Source organism: Staurois parvus, unplaced genomic scaffold, assembly GCF_062004578.1.
Source record: "Staurois parvus isolate SC_StPar_1 unplaced genomic scaffold, SC_StPar_1.0 ptg000436l, whole genome shotgun sequence".
NCBI lineage: Eukaryota > Metazoa > Chordata > Amphibia > Anura > Ranidae > Staurois > Staurois parvus.
This window is the reverse complement of record NW_028318232.1, coordinates 503,408-525,155: the sequence shown is the minus strand read 5'-3', so window position 1 is coordinate 525,155 and position 21,748 is coordinate 503,408. Positions and strand designations below refer to the sequence as shown.

The 21,748-nt window shown below is 41.5% G+C and overlaps 1 protein-coding gene across 2 annotated transcripts in view; it reads right to left on the bottom strand.

The window, feature by feature from the left end:
- The window catches only part of GUCY2C (guanylate cyclase 2C), an 879,595-nt gene that overhangs the window by 509,848 nt on the left and 347,999 nt on the right, over positions 1 to 21,748 (bottom strand). The gene's annotated exons all lie outside the window — the stretch shown is intronic.

Genomic DNA, 21,748 nt, shown 5'->3' with positions numbered 1-21,748 from the left:
AATATATACAGAACAAAAAAGTTATGCTTACTTTTTTTAGTATAAAAAAAGAAACAAGTGTGAAGACCATGCCTTTTCTGACACTTTTTGTTTACATGTAAAAATCATCTTTTTTTGCTAGAAAATTACTTAGAGCCCCCAAACAATATATATATTTTTTAAAAGAGGCCTTAGAGAATATAATGGTGAATTTTACAATTTTTTATATCACACAATACTTGCACAGCGGTTTTTCAAATGCAAATTGTTTGGACAAAATACACTTTGATGAATTTTAATGCACACAAAACACAATATAATACCCAATTTTTTGTAAATTATAAAAAGATGTTGTTACGGCGACTAAATAGATATGCAACATAACGTGCGGTAGGGCCGAGATTGAGTATTGCACAGAGTTCAGGGGTCAGGATTTAGGAAAGTTACATGATTTTTAAGGTGGAACATGTAACATGTTCCCGCTCCTGCAGCCGCTTCCTGATCCCAGCACTCCCTGTGATAGTAGGTCGGGGATCTTCTACCCGTACCTGCTGTCACTATTTGAAAAGAGTGTGGCCGTGTGAGGCTCTGCCCACATGGCCACATAATTTATTCACATAGTTCTGAAAATGGGAGAACTACAAGTACCGACAACCTTTGTGGCTGTCAGCTTGTAGTTCTTAATTAACTACCAGGGCGCTGTTGAGCACTCTAGGTAGTTTTTTTCGTTTCTCCCTGTCATTGTGTAACTGACTGCTCATACGAGGTACAAGCAAACAGCTTACACTGACAGTATAAAGGTGAACTTATCCTTGGAGGAGTCATAAGTAATGCAGTGTTCAGGTGTCAAGATTAAGCAATGCACAGAGTTCAGGGGTCATTATTAAGCATTGCATTGTAGGGGTCAGGATTAAGTAACACACATAGTTCAGGGGTCAGGATTAAGTAACACACATAGTTCAGAGGTCAGGAATAAGTAATGCACAGAATTCAGGACTCGGGAATAAGTAATGCAGAGTTCAGGGGGCCAGGCTTAAGTAACAAACAGAGTTCAGGGGTCAGAATTAAGTAACACACATAGTTCAGGGATCAGGATTAAGTATTGCAAAGAGTTCAGGGGTCAGGATTAAGTAATGAACAGAGTTCAGGGGTCAGGAATAAGTAATTCACAGAGTTCAGGGGTCGGGATTAAGTAACACAGTCCTTTTGGGAGCAGTCTTCTTCTGTGTGGCAGTCTCTGTGGGAGCACACTGGCAATCTCTGTGGGATCAGCCTCTGTAGTGCAGTCTCTGTGGTACAGGTCTCTGGGAACACCAGCAGTCTCCATGGGAGCAGTCTCTGTAAGCAATGGCAGTCTCTATAGGAGCAGTCTGTGGGAGCATTGGCAGTCTCTGTGGGAGAAGTCTCTGGAAGTAATGGTAGTCTCTGTGGGAACAGTCTCTGGAAGCACTGATGGTCTTTGTGGGAGCATTTTTGTGGGAGCATTATCTGGGAGCACTGGCAGTCTCTATGGGAACACCTGCCTTCCACCAGCAGAGCCCCCCTCCCTGTGACAGTGTTCGGGGGTTCCTCTCCCCCACAACCACTGTCACACAAAATTGGCAAAGCTTAGTGCTCCACCCGCCCAACCACGTCATTCATTAGCAGAGACCAAAGTGGCAGACATGCTTATAATTCTCCATGGACTATGAGTTGGCTGATCAGCACATTTGTTGTCAATGGACACTTCCTTCAGCTTTCTAACTGAAAGCCCAAAAAGCTGGAGAAAGTGTCTGCAGGAGCCTGACATTACACCAGTGATCCACTGATCACAGGTGCACAGCTTTATAGGTGACTGGAGGAAAAAAATTATAAATGCACATTTTTTCTACAAATACAGTATAAGTGCATGTTTGCTCTCTTAAATGTGAACTTAGCCTTTAAATATTGCATGTCTTAGTCCTATAATGGAACTTTCTGTCATATTTCAGATAGGCAGTTAACTACATGCTCTGTCAGTAACTTTTCTGTGTTTTGTCAGTAACAAATGTTATGGGGTGTTGGTAACCTTGCCATTCCAGTCAGTAACTTGTCCTTAAAAATATGAATAATGGTCTGTCTATAATATATAGTTTCATAGTTTACTTTACAAAGCAATTAAAAGGTCTCATTAAAACACTTCCAGCCCACCTACATTCAGAACTTATAAATGCGATTCCGGATCATCCAGAAATCGGGGACTTCTACATGCTGCCCAAAGTCCACAAGCCAGGAAATCCAGGCAGACCCATCATAACAGGTATGAATACACTCACCGAACAAATCTCAGGCTTTGTAGAAAAATTTTTAAAACCGTTAGTCATGAATACTGCTAGTTTCCTGCAAGACACAACTGACTTTCTGAACAAGATCAACAACATCCAGCAATTACCATCTAATACACTTCTAGTGACTATGGATGTAGTATCCCTGTATAGTAATATCCCTCACAAGGATGGATTAGCTGCATGTCACAGATCCTTATCATCCTCACCAAACAACAAATACACTGCTGAGGATGTTACACAGCTCATTGAATTCATACTTACACACAACTACTTTGCTTTCAATAAGGACATCTATCTTCAATGTATGGGCACTGCGATGGGAAGTAAAATGGCACCCCAATATGCAAATTTATTTATGGCTGACATGGAGGAACAATTCCTGAACAGCATGGAACAAAAACCATACAGATACTTTTGCTATATTGATGATATTTTCATCATATGGACAGAAGGTGAAGAAAATCTAAAACAATTTTACTCATTGATGAACACTTTTCATCCATCAATCAAACTAAAAATGGAATACTCACACACGTCAACTTCCTAGACACCACAGTATACATCAGGGATGATACGCTTCACACCTCAATATACAGGAAACCCACTGACAGATGCAACTACCTCCACAGTTCTAGCTTCCACCCCCAACACACGAAACGTGCCATCATACACAGTCAGGCCATCAGATACCACCGAGTATGTTCTGACCCAAGAGACAGAGATAAACATCTTGGGACACTAGCAGACGCCTTCCATAAGAAAGGTTACAAGGACAAAACTATCAACACCGGCATAAACACAGCCTTGAGAACCCGAAGGGAAAATCTACTTCAGTACAAAGAGAAAAGAACAAACAACCGTGTACCTCTAGTAACTACATACAACCCGGCACTAGAGGGAATAAGAAAAATAATCAAAGATTTACAACCCATCATAACAGAGGATGGAACTCTGAAAGAAATATTCCAGCAATCCCCAATACTGGCTTTCAGACAACCCCCCAACCTCAGAAATAAACTAATCAGTAGGAAACTTCCTTCTGATTATGATGCCACAAATAATGGAAGCAAACCCTGCAATAAGAAACGCTGCAAGCTGTGCAACCAAATCAATCCATCAAAAAGTGTCAGACACTCAAAAGGGATCTTCAATATTTCCGGATCATACAGCTGCACCTCCAGTAATGTTGTATACCTTATCCAGTGCAGAAAATGCAGCAAAGGATCTTATGTTGGTGAAACAGGACAGAAGTTGCAAACACGGATGAATTTGCACAGACATACCATCAAGGAACATAAAGAAGATGACCTCTGCACACCTGTAGGACACCATTTCTCACAACCAGGCCACAATATGGAAGACCTCAATATTTTAGTTCTGAAAGGAAAATTTAAATCCATCCAGGAAAGAAAAACATTTGAACTAAGAATGATAATTCTATTTGACACAAAAGATAACGGTCTTAATTTGGACATGGGATTCCTCAACCATTATCCGACAGCTTTATGACCATCTATTAGCTAAAACTTGACCCCCTCTGTGTGAGTGTTGTATCCCCCCCCTCGCTTTTGATATATCTTATCTGTAGCCCTTTTTTTTTTTTTTTCTCAATCCCTTCTAACATTCTGCTTAAACTTTGTGATTTGTATAGTACTGCTTGGACTTTGAAGAAGGGGACATACCCCGAAAGCTTGTCCTCAAAATTGTATGTTAGTGCAAATAAAAAAAGTATCACGGACAGTACTCAATTGTTTCTGTCGCAAATGCACTAATACGGCTACAATCATCCCCCATATAGTAATTCATCCCCCATATAGTAATTCATCCCCCATAGTAATTCATCCCCCATATAGTAATTCATCCCCCCCTATAGTAATTCATCCCCCATATAGTAATTCATCCCCCCTATAGTAATTCATCCCCCATATTAATTCATCATATAGTAGTAGTAAGTAAGTAGCAAGTAGTAAGCCAAGTCCCCCCTGTGTTAATTCACTTACCTTTGCTCCTCGCGTTCCTTTAGCCGTGTTCCCGCGCCGTTCCGGTCTTCAGGGCGGACTGTGAGAGGAGCCTAGCTCCTCTCAGGTTCGTCACGCTGCCCCGCCTACACACATCCTGACAGCCAATCACTGGCTATCAGGATGTGAGTGGCAGCGAGACTGGCCAATCATTGCATTTGAGCGCGCTGCCCTGGCTGTTTTTTTTTTGGATCACGCTGCAGAGTCCCTGCTGCCCGAGAGGAGGGAGGGGAGCGGGCGCCCGGCACACAAGAGCCGCATTAAAGCCTGTAAAGAGCCGCATGTGGCTCGCGAGCCGCGGCTTGCCAACCACTGATCTAGTAGAACACTCAGATCCTCCTCTACTCCTCCTAGTATGTATTTTTAGCCCCCAAGTGCATAACCTTACATTTATCAACATTAAACCTCATTTGCCACATAGTTGCCCAATTAAATAGTGCATTGAGGCTGGCTTGTAAGTTGAAGACATCCTGTGAGAACGTTAATCCACTGCACAGCTTGGTGTCATCTGCAAAGATTTAAATGGTACTTTTAATCCCAGACTCTATCATTTATAAATATATTAAAAAGTAAGGGTCCCAGCACTGAACCTTGGGAAACACCACTAATAACCTTAGACCATTCAGAGTATGAATCATTAACTACTACTCTCTGAATACAGCCTGATTTTTCCAACCCTGTAAACTTTACCTTACACATTAGCCGTGTGTGGGAAACTGTAAAATGCTTTTGCAAAACCAAAGTATACTACATCAACAGCCACTCCTTTGCTCACCTCCTCAAATAGAAGTCAGATTTGTTTGACAAATTGTCTTTCATGAAACCATGCTGTCTGTTACTTAAATTTTTTTTTTTTAGCAAAAACTCATGTACAGTATGTGGTCTTTTATTAAACTCTCTAGTATCTTCCCAGCTATAGAAGTTAAACTAACAGACCTGTAGCTACTTAAAGACTTTGATCTCTTTTTAAATACTGTATAAGAACCACATTGGCCTCATGCCAATATAGTGGTACTATGCCAGTCATAAAAGAATAAATCCACTTTTGCTGAGAAAAACATTCCACTCTGGGTGATCTATGTACATTGCAAGGATTTGAACAAACTTTGTTGCGGATTCCTACCTTTTGTTATTCTGAAGAAAGAGCAGTTTGTTTCTGTGTCCATGTGGAAAGTGGATCTAATGGGAGTGGTTTCATAATTATTAATTAGTGACTGCACTTGCAGGGCTTTAATAAGAAACATTGCAGGGTCTGCCTCCCTTTAGATGTGATTTCCTATTGGGAGTATCTCACCATAAATGACATTTTTGTTTCAAGGGATGCCTGACATCTGACTTGTATCTTAGTGCAGGCTTCTGGGAAAATCAGTAAGTCCTTCACACAAGCAGGAAATGGTGTTTCTGGGGGGCAATTCTGTGTTTAGGACACCTCCAGGTAGCCATATTATATTGCATTTTACAGAAAATGACAGTGCTGCAGTTTGAAAAGGAAAGGTAATTTTTAATAAAATTCAATTACAATATGACTTGTGTCACAATTGTATATGCTATATTAATATTTTTTTAACTGCTATTTTTTTCCCACGAAAGTGAAGTTACCCATTAAAGAGTCCCTAAAAATTAGAAACAATGGCTTTGAAATGACAGCTCAATTCATTTAGGACATGTGGGTGTATGCCATCTGGTCGAGGTGCCTTTTTCACCTTTACTCTACCTTAATATTTCTGGACCATATCAATTTTGAGCCAAGTAGTTCCTTTGGAGCTATGTCAATATCATCCCCATTATGGACTTGAACTCCCCTATGATCCTTTGCATATACAGAGCTGCAGAAGGTATTTAGTACATTCGCCTTCTCTTTGTCCCAAGTCACCCACTCTAGATTATTTTGTAAAGGGCCTACATGCTCAGAACTGACTTTTTTACTATTAACATATTTAAATATGTTTTTAATGTTTGTCCTACTCTCTTTTGCTATCTGTCGTTCCTTTTGAATCTTTTTTTAAAGGCTCTTTTCTTATTATTTATAGCTATTTTAAATTTTGCCATGAGACACATAGGTTTCATTTTTAACCTTTAAACTTATTGCCCATGGGAATATATTTTGTAGTCAATTCTAATTTCTGTTCTGTGTTCTTCTATGCCAATATTTGCTCCCAGTCTGTGTCTTGAAGAGCAGCCCTCAGCCTTGGCAAATGTGCTCAGAAAATCGTATGAAAAATACAGCTTTTGAAGCAATCGTATGGTGATCCGATCGTTAGTACACAGCTTTTGTATGAAATGATTCAAAGGGACAAGCATGAAAATGTATTTCGTACAATACCATAATGTACGATTTTCATTTAATCAGTACAGTTTTCTCCAGAAAATACAATATAATACATTACATCACTTTTTACATAAATTTTTGTAACTTTAGTAACCTGTGCACTTTCGATATGAGAAAAGCATGCAAAAAAAAAATGAACGGTTACTCTTCTGATATTTTCATCGTGTATACTGGGCTTAAAGTGTTTGTACAGTATGTGCTTGCTGTTTACAGCTAACATTAAAGAGTTCTTTAAGAACTTTAGGAACCATCTGGTCCTGGTGTTTTATTCAAATAGGTTTTCTAGTCTTTTTTCCGCAAAACATTTTTTTGAATGCTAAAAGATAACAGAGCTGAAGACAGTGACAGCTAGAGGGAGAGGGCAGGAGGAGAGGAGCCTGAACATGGCGGTGCAGGAGAGCATGATGCAAGTGCTCTCCGACAAACTCCGCTTCCAGCCACCCCAAGAGCCCTCCTAGCGGAAGATACCGGAGACCTACCTGTGTCCAGGACTGAGCATCGGGTTGCCGGGGAGACGGAGTGACGCGGCGTGACCACGTGGTCAGCCGCGAAGGAGCTTTCGGAGGAGGAGAAGCCGGCCGGTGTCCCGAGAGGAGAAGGAGACGCCGATCCGCTCCCTAACTCGTCTCCCAGCCTGTACCTCAGTTCGCCTGTTAGAGGTCTACAGATAGCTGCACAAGACAAGAAGAGACCCTGGAGGAATCCCCCCAAGAAATAGAACAGAGGAGGAATATCTGACAACTGCAGCCTGGAGCCGCCTCACAGGAGAATCGAGAGAGAGGAGCGTGAGTGAGAACGGCCTAGGCTAGCTGCATATTGGACTGTGTGATATAATTAAATATTGTGTAAAGGAGAAAAGGGGGGGGATGTGAAGGTGTGGAAGAGGAAAAGTGGTTGATTGACCCTAGAAGAGGAAATGAAAGTGCAAATGGACAAATAGTAGGTCAAATCTAGCTTCCTAGTATACAGTCAGGTCCATAAATATTGGGACATCGACACAATGCTAACATTTTTGACTCTATACACCACCACAATGAATTTGAAATGAAACGAACAAGATGTGCTTTAACTGCAGACTGTCAGCTTTAATTTGAGGGTATTTACATCCAAATCAGGTGAACGGTGTAGGAATTACAACAGTTTTCATATGTGCCTCCCACTTGTTAAGGGACCAAAAGTAACGGGACAGAATAATAATCATAAATCAAACTTTCACTTTTTAATACTTGGTTGCAAATCCTTTGCACTTAATTACAGCCTGAAGTCTGGAACGCATAGACATCACCAGACACTGGGTTTCATCCATGGTGATGCTCTGCCAGGCCTCTACTGCAACTGTCTTCAGTTCCTGCTTGTTCTTGGGGCATTTTCCCTTCAGTTTTGTCTTCAGCAAGTGAAATGCATGCTCAATCGGATTCAGGTCAGGTGATTTACTTGGCCATTGTATAACATTCCACTTCTTTCCCTTAAAAAACTCTTTGGTTGCTTTTGCAGTATGCTTTGGGTCATTGTCCATCTGCACTGTGAAGCGGCGCCCAATGAGTTCTGAAGCATTTGGGTGAATATGAGCAGATAATATTGCCCGAAACACTTCAGAATTCATCCTGCTGCTTTTGTCAGCAGTCACATCATCAATAAATACAAGAGAACCAGTTTCATTGGCAGCCATACATGTCCACGCCATGACAATACCACCGCCATGCTTCACTGATGAGGTGGTATGCTTAGGATCATGAGCAGTTCCTTTCCTTCTCCATACTCTTCTCTTCCCATCACTCTGGTACAAGTTGATCTTGGTCTCATCTGTCCATAGGATGTTGTTCTAGAACTGTGAAGGCTTTTTTAGATGTCGTTTGGCAAACTCTAATCTGGCCTTCCTGTTTTTGAGGCTCACCAATGGTTTACATCTTGTGGTGAACCCTCTGTATTCACTCTGGTGAAGTCTTCTCTTGATTGTTGACTTTGACACACATACACCTACCTCCTGGAGAGTGTTCTTGACCTGGCCAACTGTTGTGAAGGGTGTTTTCTTCACCAGGGAAAGAATTGTTCGGTCATCCACCTCAGTTGTTTTCCGTGGTCTTCCGGGTCTTTTGGTGTTTCTGAGCTCACCGGTGCGTTCCTTCTTTTTAAGAATGTTCCAAACAGTTGTTTTGGCCACGCCTAATGTTTTTGCTATCTCTCTGATGGGTTTTTTTGTTTTTTCAGCCTAATGATGGTTTGCTTCACTGATAGTGACAGCTCTTTGGATCTCATCTTGAGAGTTGATAGCAACAGATTCCAAATGCAAATAGCACACTTGAAATGAACTCTGGACCTTTTATCTGCTCATTGTAATTGGGATAATGAGGGAATAACACACACCTGGCCATGGAACAGCTGAGAAGCCAATTGTCCCATTACTTTTGGTCCCTTAACAAGTGGGAGGCACAAATGAAAACTGTTATAATTCCTACACCGTTCACCTGATTTGGATGTAAATACCCTCAAATTAAAGCTGACAGTCTGCAGTTAAAGCACATCTTGTTAGTTTCATTTTAAATCCATTGTGGTGGTGTATAGAGCCAAACATTTTTGAATTATGTAGATGTCCCAAAATTTATGGACTTGACTGTATATTGTTAATATGTACTTACCCTGGTTTCTTAGAAGAGAACAAGTTTTACAAGAAGACATAAAGAACAAAAGCGCTAAAGGAAGGGGGCTCAAAAGGTCCCAAACTGGTGCGATCAAAAAATACACGTCCCGATCAAAAATACACACCTGAAAGTGATCTACAAGTACGGAATAAAAAAGAGATGGCAGAAATGTTCAAAAATCTGGAAAAAAACAATAAAGCAAGAAATGGCAACTATACGGAAAGATTTGGGGCATTTGTTATTGAGAGTGGAAGAAACGGAGGAAAAAGTTAAAAATCATGCCCAAAATATTTCCGAATTAGAAAAGTTATTGGGAAAGTTCAGAAAAAATTGCTTTATAAGATAGAGGTAGAAGAAAACAGGGATAGGAGGAGTAATCTTAGGATACGAGGAGTCCCAGAGATTCAAAAGGGGAAGAATTACAAGAATTAGTTTTTAAAATCTTAAACTCCATAATGGACAGACCTGATACAGAGTTGGTTAAATTGGATGAAGTCTTTAGAACAGGAAAGTTTCAACAACAAAAAAAGGGAAGGAAAAACCGAGAGACATAATTGTTCAATTCCATAAGTATGGGGATAAGGAAGAGATTTGGAGGAAGATCTAGGGAAGAACAATTATTAAGTATGGAGAAATAAACACTCAGATTTTTGCGGATTTAACACCTGAGACTCTGTGGAGAAGGAGATCTTTGAAACCTCTGTTAGAGCAGATGAGAAAACAGAATGTGCATTATAGATGGGGTACTCCAGCGTGCCTAATTGGATGGAAGAATGGATTTACAGCTTATCTGAGATTCCCTGAGGACTTGAGAGACTTCTGTGATAGACTTAATTTGCAAAGAATAGAGATTTCTGGATGGGAAGAAGGAGAAAGGAGAACTGGCAGTTTGTTAGAAGGGGGAAGTAAGGAGGAGAGGGGGGGTGTTTTTTTTTTCTTCTCTTTCTTCCTCTTTATGGTATCTCTTTCAGAGTTCCGTTTTTTTAGGAGTTTGGCGGAAATTTATTGAGCTAAATAGATAGACAGAGGGTAATTGGGAAGGTTGGAAGGAGTTTAGCCCCAAGGTTTGAATCAAAAGTGGGTTTGGTCCCACAAATGATTAGTAGGCACATTAGAGGTCTAAAAATGGGTAGGGTAGTAAAAGGGGGGAGCGGAGTGGGGGGCGGGAGGGAATGGACTGGGAAATGGGTAGTATAGGAAGGTGGGTGGGAGAGGGCGGGGGAGGGTTATTAAGGCTAACACTCTGCATGAAGGGAGGAGGTATAAAAGTAAAGAGAGAGGAAGAGAGGGGATGGAGGTGAAGAATAGAGATATAAGAAGGATGGAAGAACTACAGTTTATAACGTATAATGTAAATGGGTTGAATTGTCCTGGGAAAAAATTTAGGTTATTTAAGGAGTTACAACACAGAGTATCTTCGGTGTTTTTTTTGCAGGAGACACATTTTGAGATAGAGTCAAGTGTTAAGTTGAATTCTAGATATTATCCAACGTGGTACTACGCAGATTCCCCAATGAAGAGAGAAAAGGGAGTAGCAATAGGGTTTTCAAAGAATATAAGGTTTGAGTTGGAGGATAGAAAGACAGATCCTGAAGGGAGATTTTTATTTTTAAAAGGTAAACTACAAGAAATTGAGTATACAGTAGCTAACATTTATTGCCCAAATAAGAGACCGGCGATATTTCTGAAAGGTGTATTGAAAAAATTGATGGACTTTAAAAAAGGCCGCTTGATATTGGCTGGAGACTTCAATTTCTATATGGATCCACAAATGGATGCAACATCTTCTGTGCAGAGAGAAGGAGGTGTGTCACCTTGAAGAAGGTGATACATGAGTGCCAACTGGTGGACATCTGGAGAATTACGCATATGAAGGATAGAGACTATACCTTCTTCTCAAATGCACATGAGATGTATTCGAGATTGGATTATATATTGTTAGATCATCAACTTATTGAGTTTTTGGCTAAAGTAGAAATAGAAGCAATGTCTTTTTTGGATCATGCCCCTGTTACAATGAAACTAGGATGGGGAAGGCGGTTGACAGGCGGTTCAGGATGGAATTTGAATGAGGCACTTCTCCTGGATAAGGAGACTGATCAGAAGATTGGGGAAGAGATTAAGCAATTTTTTTAGGGAGAACGATACAGGAGACTTGTCGGTAGCCACAGTGTGGGAGTCCCATAACGTTTACATAAGAGGAATTCTGATCGCGATTGGGGCAAAAAAGAAAAGAGAGAGAAGAGAGAAACTTAGTGGGCTTTTAAAGGAAATATTTGATTTGGAACAGATACACAAAAATAGAACAAAAGAGATAAGACAGAAGGTAATAAAAAAGAAAAAAGAATTAGAGATTTTGATGGAAGAGGAGAAGAGAAGAGCCTTCAATAAAGTATTAAGTGAGAGGTACAGATGGGGAGATAGACCAGGAAAGTACTTAATGAGAGCCCTGAGGAAAAAGAAAAATAGGAATTATATAGAAAAAATAAAAAACTCCAAGGGAGAATTGGTTCATTCAACTAAAGAGATTGCTAAGGTGTTTAAGGAATATTATAGTAAGTTGTATAATATTATCTCCCACGACTCTTTAAATAATACTGGAAATGCGAATATCGAAAAAAGAAGGATATATTTAAAAACGCGGGTCTACCAAAATTAAGCAAAGTACAATTGAATTCCCTAGATTCAGAAATTACACAGGAAGAAATAAAAGTAGCATTAAAAAAGTACTACGACGGGAAAAAGCCCAGGGCCAGATGGTTATACTGTGAGGTACTATAAAAAATACAATGAATTGTTAATACCTAAATTGAAGATATACATGAATGCTGTGTGGGGGGAGAGATGGAAATGAGGCGAGCATCTCTACAGGCTCATGTGGTGCTTATCGAAAAGAAAGGAAAAGATGCTTCTCAGTGCTCTAGTTATAGACCAATTTCATTATTGAACACAGATACTAAGCTATATGCAAAGGTCTTAGCAAATAGGCTGAAAGATTTAATGCCCGAATGGATATATGGAGATCAGGTGGGATTTGTTCCGGGGAAGGAGGGCAGAGACAATGGGCTGAGATCTCTGTTGCTTATTCAGAAAAGTAGAAAGGGAAAAACTCCGATGGTGGTGCTTTCAATTCTTGCCGAAAAGGCATTTGATAGAGTTGATTGGGGCTTCATGATGGACACTTTGGAAGCCCTGAGGATGGGAGTTAGAATGAGAGAGTGGATAGGAAAGTTGTATAGGAAGCCCTCTGCAGTTATTATGGTTAGTAGGGAAATGTCGGAGTCTATTGGGATGTCAAACGGAACAAGACAGGGTTGCCCATTGTCCCCATTGTTGTATGTTTTGTCATTGGAATCCTTACTGTCAACAATTAGGAAGAATATAGATATAAAATACAGATAGGAGATATAGAACATAAAGTGGCTGCTTTTGCGGATGACCTGTTGCTTTATGTGGCTAACCCCAGGATAACACTCCCAAATTTAATGAAGATATTGAAGGAATATGGGGAGCTATCAGACTTAAAAATCAACCCAACAAAAACTAAGATTTTAAATATAAATCTTTCAAATAGTGAAAAAGAAAAGATACAAAAAGAATTCCCATTTATATGGAAAGATAGAGAAATAAAATATTTAGGGGTAAAACTCACAGCTTCGTATAAGAACTTGTATAAATCAAATTACATTTCACTGTTAAATGAGATTAGGAGGAATTAAAGAAGTTAGAAGGAGGAAACCCGTGTTGGATATGATGCATAAATCTGATAAAAATGGTAATTGTCCCCAAAATCCTATGTAGATTTCAAATGATCCCAATTAAACTCCCAGAGGTTTTCTTTAAGGCAATTAAAAAAATGATAAGACATATATGGAGGAATAAAAAACCTAGAATATCCTATGAATTCTTAAGTAGAAATAAAGAGAAGGGTGGATTGGGAGTGCCAGATTTTAAGAGATATTACAGAGCAGTAGTTTTAGCGAGAATTTTTGATTAGACGCATAATCCAAAAGGGAAAAGTTGGGTCAAAATTGAAAATGAACTTAGTGGAACTAATTTGAGTAAAATTATATGGGTGCCAGCACACTATAGAGGATTAAAAGATAGCACAAGTTCATATACTTTAAATGTTTTAAGTGTTTGGGATATATTGCACAAATATATGAAGTGGGATTTTAATTCTCTATTAATGCCACTGAGGAACACAGAGTTTTTTCCTCCAGGTAGGGAGGAGATTACAGGAAAATGGTTTAAGAAGGAGGATGTCCAATTGAGAGATATAATGGGGGGGGGGGGATTGAGATCACTTAAGGATTTGGGAAAGGAAAAGGGAGAAACTTTAACTAAGATAGATGAGTGGCGGTATCACCAATTAAAACACTTTGTTGGGAATCTTCCGAAGCCCTTGAGATCTAGAAAGGATTGGAATTTGTTTGAGAGGCTGTTGGAATCACGGGGAGATGGGAAACACGGCACTGCTAAAATATATAAGATCCTCACTGAATTAGACACAAACACAAAGCCAATGTATATAGTGAAGTGGGAAAGAGATTTGGGGGCGGTGATAGAAGAGGATAAACAGAAGAAAATATTTAGATTAATTCACAAGAATATAAGTATGTGAGAGGTGGAAATAAATTACAAGTGCTTGATAAGATGGCACATTACACCAAATGTTGAACATAAGATGAGTGGGAAGAATTCACCATGGTGTTGGCGGGGGTGTGGAGAGATAGGCACGTTATATCACATATGGTCGGAGTGTCCAAAAATTCAAGTATTCTGGAAGATAATAGTTCATTTAATTGATATGATTACTGGTATGAATATGGGATTGGATCCAGAGACAGTGAATAAATATCCATATCAGTGAATAAATATAAGGAATCGGGTATATGGTACTATCTAAATGCAGCAAAAGGTTTGATACCCAAGTTCTGGCGTAAGACAGAGGTGCCGAAAGAAGAAGATTGGGTAGATAGAGTGAACCAGATTTGTAGGATGGAAAAAAACTTTACCATATGCAGGAAGACAGGATGGGATTATACTATGTGAAATGGAAAAAATGGGAAGAATTTGTACTGAAGGCGAAATATAGGAAGCTATAGGGTGTGATATGTGAAAGAGCCTCTTACTTTTGTAGGGAAGACGTGGAGAAATGCAGGGTGGGTAGTATGGTGAGGAGGGAGGGATGGAAGGGAATTGGATGGGAGGGTGTGGGAAATAGATATAGAAAGGGAAATAAATAATGGTTTTGTATGTTTTATGAGAATATGATGGAAATATGTATTTTATCTGGAAAACTAATAAATATTTAAATTTTTTTAAAAAAATGATAACAGAGCGAGCTTCAGGTTTGCCCATGCAGGGAGACAAGATCAATTGCACAGGTTATCAATTGCACTAAATTGAAAACATAAACAAAATCAACTGAAAATTACATTTCGGGAGTTTGGTTGGTCATCATCCAGTAACCTATAGAGGTCCATTAAGACCAGATATCCCAGTGGGTTGAATGTACCAAAGAAAGATGAAGCAAGTAGAGAGGAAAGTACAGGGTGTCCAGGAGTAGAGGTAAAGAAAAATGTAGTGTGTGTAGCACTACTCCATTAGGAGTTGCTGGATTGTTTTCAGGTTCCCTGTGGATCTGGACCCCACTCAAAGCTCATCCCTTGCTGACACCACAGTACACTCGTAACTTAAATAAATCACCACCATCAAGTGTATTCACACACAGATTGAAGTAAATTCAGTAAGAGGTTTATAGCAATCTTCAATATGACTTGGTTACACAGCATAAACAGAATGTGTAAGATCAATTGTTACTTATCACAGAATCTCAATTAGTATTAGCAGGCCTGATTTTCAGGAACTAACCCAATACCTTCAACCTGAGGTGGTCCTACAGTCCCCAGTGAGCAGCTAGGACTATCAAACAGGTAGACTAGTTCACTTTGGGCCCTCAGGGCCCGATGGCAAGGAGCATGAAGGAAAAGAGCTCTTTACCCCAAAACAAATAATATTCTTTAAAGGCAAGGAAGAGTCTACTGCGTGCGTGATGGGGCTCAGTTGGTGCACAATGAAGGGAAGGGTGGACTGTAACTCTCTGAGGAACAGTGCAATAAAAAGAAAGAAGAATAACACTCCCCCTGTCAGCAGCAATTTTACAGATGTAATGTTCCTTTAAGGCACTAGTTACTAGCGAATCTAAAGCAACAAGTGGTCAATGTGGTAAAAGTGGTTGGTGGCACAGAGTAACTCTTCTTTAGGCTACAAGATTTTTGGCACAATAGGGAAAAGGCCTCCTTAGCAGAGTGAATTGATGATGGTTACACAGCGGTGGTTCAGCCAGTGGACTGACTATCCTGCTATCTGTTCTGATAAGGCTGTGCTAAGTGTAGTCAGATAATAGCAGCTAAAGGAACTAGGCCGCAACTTCTAATAATTATCTGCAGTGTCTGCAACTGTGTGCAGGAAAATAGCAAAAGAAGAGCAGGTGTTAGAGTCCCAAGCATTGTCAAGGACAGGGAACACTCTCACCCAAGGGATGGCGTCTGGCGAACTCTAGCGATCTCTCTCTCTTTTGACTCTCCAGTCCTGCCTGCAGCATTCTGTCCGGTCACCTGCTAGCAGATAAACTTTCTTTATGATGCGGCAAGGTCAGTGATCAGCGGACTCTCCTTGCCTCCTTTCTTTCTCCCTTTCCACGGCCTGGTCTGATCCTTCCACAAGAGTGCACTCCTCACTCCAGATCTCTCCCCTCTCACTTCCTGTCTCATCTCTCGGGCTTTTATATATATATATATATATATATATATATATATATATATATGCCCCTGCCCACAAGCCAGCTCCTCTGGAAAATGTAGTTATCTACTACATTATTTTTTAGCAAAGTACTGCGATTCAGTATACAAGTTCCATAGGGCTGCTATACAGAGTGTGAATGCCAAGGTTCTGCAGAACACTGCCATCTTGTGTACATTTTAACATCCTGCATCCTATTAGCAGAGTGTTACACTCTCCTCCCTCTTAAAGTCTTTAGTCCCCAAGAACAGCAAAAAAAGACACAAACTGATAACGTTTGATATAACATATATATATATCTAACAAAGAAATTAGCCAGCCAAATTAGTCCTACGCGTTTCGTCACTCTGATGTCCTCACGGAGCGACATGATGCCGCTCCGTGAGGACGTCAGAGTGACGAAACGCGTAGGGTGGAGCCTATTGGATGACGTCGGGACGTTCCCTGTGGCTGTCGGCAAGGTGTCCGCGGTGAGCAGGGCTCGTCCATTCCTCTATCCTGTTGTTTTTATACCAGTGTCAGGTGGACACTTGACTTGTGAGTAATATGAGATTTTAAATAAATAAAAACAGTTTTTACTTACTGCACCATCATGCCTTTCCTTTATTCCTGAGTGGTATTGCCATATACTTGGAGGATGATCGGTATATAAAGGGTCCTGGCCATATTTCAGAGTGGCTGCAGAGTATTGCTCCTGGTATCTGGATGATTTCAAACCACAGAGTATTGCTTCATGATTTGAATTCTCTCATCGCTCCCAGAGCAAATACGCTTGTGCTGATTTATAATTTGATCAGCATTGAGCTCTGGTGAGTTTATTCCATTCATCTGGTGGTGGATTGAGCACGGTGTTATAATACGTTTAAGAGGAAATTTCTTTGGGGAGTTGGACTTTTCGCACTAATAATAATTTATGAATTGTTTCACTGGGGAATTTTGCATATGTTGAATTTATGGTGTTTGGACTTTTTTTGCACAATATATGGATTTTTTTATATCATTTTAGCGCATTCCGATTTTTGATTTTACACCAAATTTGGGTTAGAGGTTTGCTGCTTTATAGTATTGATATTATTGATTGGCGCTTTCTTTTTCTTTTTTGTGATTTTTCAGCTTGATGAAGGCCTGCTCACACTGCCACTGGCCAATAATAGATTCCCGAGGTCTTCAAGGTCCTTTCTTTGGGGGACCTTTGTTTGGCTCACTAGTGCCCCCTTCCATATTTTTTAGAAGGTTGGTGAGGGGTGCAGCAGTTCTAGCAATTCCCTCCACAAACCGATGGTAGTATGAACAGAATACCAGGAACTACCTCAATTCAGTAATGTTATTGGGTCATGGACCAGGTAGTCACAGCTTCAATCTTGCAGGGATCAGTGGACACTCCATCTGCAGAGAATACATGCCCAGATTGGTAATGGAATTCTGGTAGAATTTACATTTTTCCAAGGATAATTTCGGTCCTTCCTCATGAAGCCTCTGGAACACTTTTTCCAATCGCTGTTCATGCTCTTCCAAGGTTCTCCCGAACACTGTTATGTCATCCAGATAAACTAGGACCTCAGTCAGATTCATGTCCCCTACCACACACTCCATCAGCCTCTGGAAAGTTCCCCAGATAGGCCTTCAGGCATGCACTCAAATTCGAAAAACCCTAGTGGGCTCATGACAGCAATTTTCTATCTGTCTTCAAATGCAGCACACTAAAGCACTTGGCTCTAGAAAGGCACTGCAAGGCATCCTCAATCCGTGGGGTTGTCTCTTGATCTGGGATACTCCGCTTGTTCAAGGTTCTATAATCATTGCACGTTTGTAGGGTACCATTCTTCTTGCGTAATACTACAATAGTGGAGGCAAAGGGACTCCTGGATTCCACTGCTCCCCGAGATCCTCTAGGTCTCCCAGAGGGACCCGTTGGGCCAGCTCCTGAAATGTTTTGTCTTCCTTTAATCAAATTCAATGTTGAGCACTCTTGGCACACCCAACATCATAGTCATTCCTGGAAAACACTCTCTCGCCGCTTGTCAGTCTCCCTCTCTCTCTTCCACTCCTCTGACAGAGGGGAATCTTGCCCCAACAGAGCTCAAGGTCTTAGAGTTATGGGAGCAGCGGTGTTGTTACAGACTCATACACATTACCCTGGCTCCACTGTAGGGCCCTTGTGGTGATCACTTCAGGGATTATCTCTATCCCATCCGTCTCTCCTCCGCTTTCAGTCTCCAACACTACGAAGGACCCTGGCTTAATTTGACTCGGGCTTGCACACATGTGACAGCAACCGGCTCGAGCACTTTCTCTTCAGGCCCAATCTTCCAAACCTTCCCCATTTCCTCTTCTGGAGCCCTCAATTCTCGAATGACTCTCTAATAAACCTGACGTAACTGTGGGGGAATGCTTTCTAGTGGCAAAGTGTTCTGTTCGTCCAATGGGGTAAGCAGCTGCTGGACTAAGTTGGTATTGGTCCCAATTAATAGGGAACACTGTTTTATCCCCAAAGGCCTAGGGCAGACTATTGCCAGGGTGTCAAAGGTCTCAGTTTTCCCCATCAAGGTTGGGCTGAAAATTAGTTGGATGGGTATGTAGCCATCGTAGGGACATTTCTGGGTTTTGATTCTCCAAATCTCTAGATCTTCCAGTTACCACAACGGTATGTGTTTCAAATGCTTGTCAAATAAATCCCTATATAGTAGGGTTACTTGGGCTCCAGTGCACAGCAAAGCATTGGTGTACACTTCCACCACTTGAATGGAGACCACTGGAGATGGGCCTACTAACTCATCTGGAAGTAAGCTTTGCAATTCTGATTTGAGCTTTCCCAGACTGAGTGATTTGCTTCTTGGGATTTGGTATTCCCGATTTTCTGGAGTGGTGTGTATTAATTTCCCTGAGCCAGAGTTCCAGTCAACAAAGTTGGGAGCTGAATGGACTTGGAAGAACAATTGCTAGTAGAAGTCTTAGTGATTTTAGTGTCTAAAGTCTGTGTTCCCTGAGAGTTGGAGCTCAAGGTATTCTTTAGGCCCTCAGCTGGTTCCTTCACTGAGGACCCCAGAAGTTTTCCGCTGAATTTGGAAAGAACAATTTCTTTAAGACTTGTATCACTTCAGACCCCAGAAGTTTTCCGCTGAATTTGGAAAGAACAATTTCTTTAAGACTTGTATCACTTCAGCCGTAATGTCAGCCATTGGCTCCGTCTGTGGGAATTGGGCCCAAAAGTGCCCTGGTTCTCCACACTGAAAGCAACGTCTGAAGTATCCAGGGCTGGATTCCCCTTGTCCGGCTGCCAATGCCAACACTGTTTGTTCCATTTCCATAAAGACAAGGAAAAAAAGGGGGCACAACAGCCTAGTGCATTACCTAGGATGATAGCTTTTTTAAATCCAAAGTTAAAATATATTCACAAACACTGTGGCAACAAAGGTGTATCAGATTAAAAAAGCATCAATACACAGGATCAGCTCCCAATCTCATGAGGATCCTCTTGTGGCTGATGTGTTTCGTGGAGCAGTCTCCTCTTCCTCAGCACTGACAGTTTTCTGCATGGCGACATGAGCTTCTATCACCTGTCCCACTGTTCTTTGGACCTCACAGGTCTGTTGAATCATGGCTTGGGCCTGAGCCAGATAGGGTCTTCACAATGTCATCCATTGAGGCCATGACCTGTGCCTCAGGCACTCCCTCTGTGGTCCCTGTATCGGGCTCCACTCTGAGCTTCTGTCTTCCTATCCTTGGCCACCATCAAAGCTTCTTCCTCCTGGTAGTCTTCAACAGCTTGGAATAGGTCAGAGCCCAATAAGGGTAACTGACTATCAGCTTCTGTGCAATCTGATCGAGTGGCTGACCCCCCTCTTGTACTTGGGTCCAGAGGGCCTTGCTAATGCCAACCACCTTTACTCCCCCTTGGACAACTACCTGGTGCAGGATCTTGTACAGCCTTTGCATGTAGTCAATTTCTCTCCTTCTCACTGATACATGTGTTTGAACAGATAGGTCAATTCTATACAGTTTTTGACTCGCCCAAATACAGCCTGGCTTAATCCATTTCAACTTACACACAATGTCAGAAATAGGAGCCCGTAGGCTTTCCATGACTCTCCGTCTCTTCACAGCATTGGCTACTTCCAATCCTCGATAGCCTGGAGGCCCTGATAGACCCACGTATTGAACTCAATCTCCCTCAGAGGAGTGGAATTCCTACTAGAGAAAAATCTCAGCCTCCAGTAATTGTGACTGGTGACAGAGGTAGATTTCTTTAACAGGGTCTCTATGAACTTTCCCACTTCAGGCAGTGAAGTAGCAGGTATGCCTCACACTATGTCTGCTGAGGTGGATGCCTTGGGTTCCGGGGTTCCTTTCCTTGAACTATCTGTGCTGCCATCAGGGAGGATTGGTTAAAGCACCTGGGCCATTACTGTATCAGACAGGTGTACATTCTCTCATTCTAGTAGAGGAGGAATTCCTTTTTTCCAGTCCATCAGTATCAGCACATTAGGAACATCTGGAATACTTCTGATGTCAAGGATACTCACTCCCTGATCAAGGATGCAAGCTGTTAGCATCTGCTCAACCCACTCTTCAGTCTAGTCATCTCCAGGGAGGCTCAGCACCACACACTGTTCTGGTCTTCCATTCTCCTCTTGGCTCCAGGCAGTGATCTGCCTGGGTTCCATGCTTTCTTCCTGGGGTTCACAGGCTCTCTGGACAGGGAAGTCCTGGACAAGCCCCCATGTGTAGCACTACCCCCTTAGGAGTTGCTGGATTGTTTCTGGGTTCCATGTGGATCTGGACCCCACTCTAAAAGTCCAACCCCTGCTGACAATTTCGAACATTGGACATTTTTTTGTTAATCATTAAGGTGATCATGCACTTTTTTACCGCCTGAAAGGAAATGGAGGATTTCTTCCAGATTTTAGCTATAGCTTGTTTGGTGGATAGAAATAAGTAGGTTGCCAGTTTTGTTGAAATGTGAAAAAGACCCGGAATTGGACAATGTAACAGGGCCCATTTGGCATTTTTGTGGATAGATAAGTGGAATAAAACATGCAGTAGGCCAAAGACCCTGGACCAGGATCAAATCAACCGTGGGCAGGACCACCAAATATGTAGGACATCCCCTAGCTGGTCACAGTTCCTGAAGCATCTATCACTGTACACAGGATTTGCATGAGCTATGTGGGCAGGGACCCAATACAACCTCAAAAGGACTTTGTAGACTGATTCAAGGGTAGCAGTATTACAGGAACATTTCACTATGGTTGACCAGGCCTTGCTCCAGTCGTCAAAATCTATCGAAGTCACAAGATCTCATTCCCAATGGGCCACGGAGTGACTGTTGCTTAGGAAGTGTAAATGGTAAAGAGGAGACCACCATGTAAACATCCTTGGTTTTTCCATATGCGATGGAAACAGAGGGTTATTCAAGATCAGCAACAGCAGTAAAAAAGGAGACATCAGACTGCCAGAGTAGTGGGCAAAATCCCAGGTTTTCAAGCTATGCAGCATTAACCTCCCTGGCGGTGTTCCCAACTGTAGCTCGGGGTAAACTTTCAGTACCAAAAGCGGTAACCCTGAGCTACACTCAGGATTACCCTGCAGCATTGCTCCGGAATCCCTGTTTCAATTATCTTGTCCTGCACTCCCGCGATGTCCCCCCTGCAGTGTCCCCAGCCATCTCCT